Consider the following 7,043-nt stretch of genomic DNA (forward strand, 5'->3'; position numbering starts at 1 on the left):
GATTTTAAAACTCTCTTTCTCTCTTTTTCAAAGCCGAGAAAGAGAGAGAGGCAGAGATGAAGAGAGTTTTAAGCCTCGATCAAAGTTAAAGTAACATTGGCGCAATCGAGCTTAAGTGCATTCTACAATAAACCTAAGTCTTAAGCTATAAGAAATTGACCAATCACAATCGAATGTGAGAAATATATGCATAATCGATTATGATTGGTCAATTTCTTACGACTTAAGACTTAAGCTTAGGTAATGGCTTATTGTAGGAAAATTATAAGAATTGATCAATTACAGTTGAATAATCTTTGACCAGTTACAGTCGGATATGAGAAGAATATTCGACTATGATTGGTCAATTCTTATAACTGTAACCCTTTACAACTACGTTTATGCAATTGTAGAATGGATTTAAGAATTGCATTGTGACAAAAACTAGAGCACTCTGAAAGTAATAAAAGTACAGTAACGGAAATGGAAGTACGTAAAATATAGAGGAAAGAAGGCGGTTATAGAATAGGTGGGAAATTGTGGAATATATCACGATATCTCTTGTGTAATTCGCGTTGCATTCCAAAAGCAATTGTCAAAATTACTTTTATATAACTGCTTAGATGTTATAACGTTATAACGCCACGATTAATTAGTGTTTATCGTGTTTATCGTGCATTTTAATTTTGCAGATTAGCTTACACAGCTGCAGACAGTTTTACTGGTGGTATTGTTTACCTTGTTTTGAGAAGTATAGATTGGTATAGATTTTGTAACTTTATTCTATAAGGTCTTGGGACCTTGAATGTAATCGAATACAACTTTTTTCGCGACCGTTCGTTTTGTTGGGAATTGTTTTATTTCTACATTTTCTTATGGTTTTTTTCTTCGTTCTTTGAAAAGAAAAAATGATCAATAATGACGCTGCACAGTAAAAATATTTTGTGTTTATTCAAGTCTTTGTTAAAATTCTGTATTGAATTTTCAACATATTTGAGTGTTAATTTAATGTAATGTGATTGTTATTTAAATATTATGTGTTAAATTAACATTTCTTAGAGTCAATTAACAGAAGATCCATTTATGAGTAAATGGATAAATAATATAAAAGTAATGCGTTTCAAAAATAATTCTGAGATAAATTAATAAAATACTTGTCAATTAAATATCATAAATATCATAAATTTTATTAAAAAATAATGTTTCCACAATTTGCTTATAAATTGTGCCATATTACTTTCTTATGTTAATTTTTTTTACTTAATATTTGTGTTACTTTCTAACATATTTTGTGTTAACACATAAAGTGGAGTGGACGTTTGAGACATGTGAAATATGTTACAAATTTTTTAATTTCAAGTCTATACTTGAGAAAAAATTGTATATACATTGAAATAAAGTCTAAAATCCACAATCACGTTGTTAAACGTCGACGAAATCGCTGTCAGTTATGTTTTAATTATTTAAGAACTAATTCAGAATTGTTGATTCAACTCTCTGAAGTAATTTTTAAATGATTGAAGCATAATTAATAACGATTTTGTAACAACATGATTATGGATTTTAGACTTTATTTCAATGTACATACAATTTTTTCTTGAATATTGACAATTAAAAAGTTTGTTAAACTATTTTTCAAAACGACGTACAAGGAATAAGAATTTTATTCCTTGCATCAACGAACCAATTTTTCTTGTAAACATAATAATGATAACTTTCGATTTCTACGAAGAAAAATATAAGAAAATGTATGTAGAAACAAAATGCTCGCGAATGATCGCTAAAAAGAATTTACCCTCAATTATGTCACATGAATATCTACTGATATTTTATATATAACTCCCTTCTTTTTTCTGATAATTATAAAAAGCGAAAGATGTTAACATAATATAATAATATATATAATTTATTAATAAGAAAGAAGAAAAATTAAAGTAATAATAGATATATAATTAGCTCTCGGATAGAAATTTGAATATAATAATATGTTCATACGTCTCTAATTACCTTTTATTTAAACTTTTTTTTGCGACTCTCATCTAATTCTCCAATTTTATATTCCTCAATTATTCTTTAATTCTGTCCATTTATTTAACAATTATATATATTGCCGAGTAGTTCAGAAATTGAATCTCTGCTGAATAATTTGTTAATAAGAAAGCTATATTTGAAATAATAATATTAATTCTTGAATAGAAGATTAAAATTTTTTTATACTTGTGATTATCCTTTATTCAACTTTTTTTATTCTTTAATCTACTTCCAATTTTATACCATTTATTCTTTAATATTTTCAATTTATTAAAAAATTATATATATTGCTTAATTTAGAAACTGAGTTGAATATTTTGATTCTTTATTGAATAATTTATGATTAATAAGAAAAATAAAAGCTATATACTTAAAATAATATATTTTTCGCAATAAATTTCAAGATGTTCATTAGCATCGTTATTATTAAATTAACGATTTGCGACTATTTTAATTTAGGTCAGGACTGCGTTTTTAAAGACCTGTTCGGCATTCAGTTTGTGAAGAATTGGAGAATGTATTAAAAAATTTATTAGAAATATTAGGTATTAAGCATTAAGATCGTAAGATGAAGTCTCGACCGAATTTGATTCTTCTTACTTGATTTAATAATACATTAATTCTCGGATAAGAAATATTGAATAGAGAGAATAATAATGGCTGATGTTCTATTCCCGCAGATTATCTTTTATTCAATTTTTTTTTAAGCGACTCTCTAACCCAACTCGGCAACTCCAGCGTTATATCCCTCCATTGTGTTTTAATATTTTCAATTTTCATTTGAGAGCCGTGCTTGACAATTTGAAAACGCGAATGGAAGAATACGTTTCTGCGCGGTTTGAGAATCCCTGTGACACTACGTAATATCCTTCCTCGCGTTTTCTTTCGCGAAGGGAATGCTTCTGCTCGTTCTCCACCTTCCCAAGAGCATTTTGCCTCCCCTTTATTCGCACACGATCCGATGGGTGATAAATGCGAATGAAAACGAATCGAGGACTGCTTTCGGCACAAAAGCTGCCGCACGGAGAGCGTTCGCATTATGCGAATGACATTTTCCTTTTAGCGCCAGGCATTCATACCTTGCCTCATACCTGAAGCACCTGCTAACAGATCTTCCTGTTATCGTCACGAGCGACACGTATCGATAACCCTTTTATGCTACCGAGACGTTGTATAGACCCGATTCTAAAATGAGTCCCAGAGTATCTGTGACTCTTTGAGCAGCGAGCACTTTCTTCTCTCTCGTGGAGATCATCTTTTTACTTTTTTATCTCGATATCTCGAGCCTGGACTTAAAAAATACAGTTAAAATAAATTAGGAATTTAATTGGTGGAAAGAAAAGAAGAGTCGTTAATGTGTTTTGCTGACATTTAGATGAAATTATTTAGATAATCCAGATGAAATGGCATCTTATCTTTGCTAGAATATATACCGTCTTCATTTGTATTTTAGATAAAAAATATTTGGTTCAAATTATTTAGATAATTAGTGTTCTTTATCTTAGATAATTTGAAAAAAGAAAAAAAAAAGATAATTATCTAGACAATTTGAAAAAAATCTTTTTTTTACCCAAGATACGGATGAAGCTGATATATAAGATTATCTGGACGGACTCATTTTATTTCGATTATCTGGACAATTTTATCTAGATAATAACCGTGAGTTGCTTTCGTTGATTAAAAGCTATCGATCTGTTATAAAGCAGGAAAATTTTTTTTTTTACGAACGCCCGGATTTAACTATCCGATTCCACATTAGTGGTGCATTTCAGACTTTCCGCTGTTTTCTGACGTTTTTCCACCAATTACCCGCTTCGACATATCGAGATTCGGAATCGATTCGGAATTCCTCTTTTGACCGTCGATTGCTCGACTTTTGTTTACTCCTTTGAAAACCTCAGTGCCACCCTTTTCACCGCCCTTAAGACGTTTTCCGTTTACAGTCGGATCTTTGTGCCCGCGACTACTTATATCTCGAGGATCCTACCAGCGCCATTCTTCGCGTCTGACCCACATTTTTCTCATCGCTCGCGCAATATTTCCCGGAGGCGCGCGCTGAAAGACGGCGCATTAAAGATTTATAAGCTTACGACGCCCGGTACGTGACTTGTAAATCTCCGCGAGCTCAGACAGAAATGCGGAAACTTCTCTCTCTCTCTCTCTCTCTCTCTCTCTCTCTTCCTCTTTCTTTCCTCCTCACGGAAAGTTTCGCGGATCCGCATTCCAACGTTTCGTTCGTTCTCTCGCGCGAAATCTTTATTTCGCGCTCGCGTCGCCAGAATCCCTTTTCGCTGTGTTTTTACATTAAGAGCTCGTCTAACGTGAAAATAAGACGCGTATTCCGTCACGAGATATATATATTGCGAAATAACGCCGAGGTGGGAGGGAGAGGGGAGGGGAGAGGGGGACAGAGAATCAAGTTTTCCTTTGAAAAATTTGCAATTTATCTCGTATATATATATTTTTTTACGAGGGAAAGAAATATTTGTTCCCGTCGTTTTTTTTAAAACAGATGGAAAGAGATAAAAGGTTTTACGAAAATGTACGAAAGTTTCAGAGCAATAATATCAGTTAGGAATTGAAGATCAACTTTATTCAAATTTGAGACACGAAGAGAGTTGAGGTGTTTCAAACTTAAAAATAAATATAACTTGTAATACAATTCGAAAATAGAAATGACGCTCCCGTACTTTAAAAGTGTGACCATCAAAAATTTAATTTGTCAGAAAAGGGAAAAATTAATTTTTTTCAACTTGAGAGAGAGACAAAAAGTTCAGTGACTAATCAAATAATATCGATAAAAGGAATATATTCTTAACATAATTAAGTATCACTTTTGATTCATAATTATTAAAAAACCTGTCCTTTGTGAAGATTTTAACGATTTTTTTGGAAACTGTTTTCAGTTATGGACTTTTTATGAAATTAAGTTAGTTAATTTTTCAAATGTTTATTTAACTCATTCATGGTACTAGAATCACCATTTTTGAGTTGTGTCGATTTAGAAGTAAGGAAGCGATATAATTAATTTTATTTTGCAAAATGTAATATCTTAAAAAAAAAGTTAATTTTTACCTTAGAAAATTTTCCATTTTTGTAATACAATGCAAAGCGTTTCAGAATATATTTTTAACGATACAGAAAACAATTTATATTAATTATTTTAAAATACAAATATGAATAGAAATTTTTATTTTGACTGTGCAGAAAGTTCAAAAACTAAATCTTGTCTCATGAATTTCTTAATTTAATAAGTAAGTTTATAAGTATAAAACAGTCGTGTAATTGTAGAAAAAAAACCTTCCTGTGTTTCTATAAAGAAACAAGAATAAAACACTCGATTAAAAAAATTGTTTTATCTCTTATTAAAAAGTGATTCGTCATTAATATTTGACTTCTCAGTGACGTTTTAGTAGTCACTGGGCGTTTTTTAAAATGCTTGCAAAAAATAAATAAAGAATATTTAATATTAATTTTTAAGTGACATTAATTAGATAATAAAACAAACAGTATATCATTCAATATTCCATCAAAGTAATATTCCAGATAAATAATATCAACTTTTGCTATGGGATAGTCAGCGAGATACAATCTTGTGTTTAGGCGATATTTATTAAACTATATCTTACACATTACAAGCTTATTATAACAGGAACTTCTACCGTAGACATAAATTTCGATAAGACATAAAATTCGTTGATCAGATAATTCGATCGCGCTTATCTTCATTTGATGTCCCACACGATTTTCGAAATTTACATCGCAGCATATTAACGCTTCTCCTCTCCAGCCTCATCCGTTTCTCATGGCAAAATCCACACTCTAAACATAGGAGCAGAAAAGAAATTTAGGGACCCGTAAATTTGGAGAACAGGAGACCACGATTACAGTGTGTGGTACAGGGTTTAAGGATCCACCCCCGAGCTTTGTCGGCTCTATTTTCCTGCGAATTACAGCGCGCTATCTCGTGGGTCGCGACAGTCCCGGTTTAAACGCGAATTACAAGGCGTAAATCGCGTTGGGGTTGGGAACGCTTGTTTATTTCACGATAAATCGAGGAGCGTTTTGCAAAGCGGAATAACGGGAAGCCGCGGAGGGATAGGAAGGGTCGGTGCCGACGGTGGGTGGGGGGAGGGGGTTGCTCAGGGAATGGGATCCCTCGGTGGGTCTGGGCGAACGGTTGACAAGCTTTGGCCGCCCCGTCCGTCGAGTAACCACAAAGCACGGAACAAAGGAATATCACCCGAGGACTTTCCTGGAGGATCCTTCGTGTTCGCGCGCGCGCGCGCGCGCCAGGGAACTTTATTATTTTTGAGGACAAAGTGGGACTTTACGAGGCCATTGTGCCAAGAGAGGCACGGTCTTCCAGGTGTCAAACGGTATATTTGTTCTGCGTATTCACGCCGAGTGCAGAGAGGGATCGAGAGAGTAGGTATTCAACAAGACGCCCGCTTGGCTTTGAGTATTTTACGTGGAATATCAAATAGTTATTAGATTAAAGGAAGCGAGAAGCCCTGTGGGGGCTCAGAAAGATGCCGGAATGAAAAGAAAAGGCATGTTGTAGTATTATAATAATTTATGTGAAATATTTTACGCAAATGTAATAAAAATCTCAATCACCTCAAATGGGGAGGCATCCAGCGATGATACCCGCTTATATAAGCACAGGGTTGACACAGGCCTGGAAAACCGAGAGACCTGGGGGAGAAGTCAGGGGGAAAAAATGTAAGAAAGTCTGGAATTTGGAAATTTACTCGCAATTTCCTTAAACTGCTCCCATTTCAGATAATTGTTATAATTTTGTAATTATGTCTGACGTTTATAGTGAAATACCCACTCAAAATTCGTACACTTTAAACGATTTCAATAAAATAATTAAAATTTATATTTTATTCTATATTTTTATTTGATCGCCCTTTTTCGTGTGACTGCACATTCTTTTTATACAATACTAATTTATTTTTTATTGGCTTGAATTTGCACCTAAAATTTTAGTCAGTGCTATTAACTTTTTTTCCCGTTGTTTTTAATAA

At 33.0% G+C, this 7,043-nt stretch overlaps 1 protein-coding gene across 1 annotated transcript in view; it reads left to right on the forward strand.

Annotated features, from left to right (window-relative positions):
* LOC108753774 (interleukin-1 receptor accessory protein-like 1) overlaps positions 1-7,043 on the forward strand; it is a 243,830-nt gene that overhangs the window by 1,758 nt on the left and 235,029 nt on the right. The window lies entirely within an intron of this gene.

Source organism: Trachymyrmex septentrionalis, unplaced genomic scaffold (genome assembly GCF_001594115.1).
Source record: "Trachymyrmex septentrionalis isolate Tsep2-gDNA-1 unplaced genomic scaffold, Tsep1.0 scaffold114, whole genome shotgun sequence".
NCBI lineage: Eukaryota > Metazoa > Arthropoda > Insecta > Hymenoptera > Formicidae > Trachymyrmex > Trachymyrmex septentrionalis.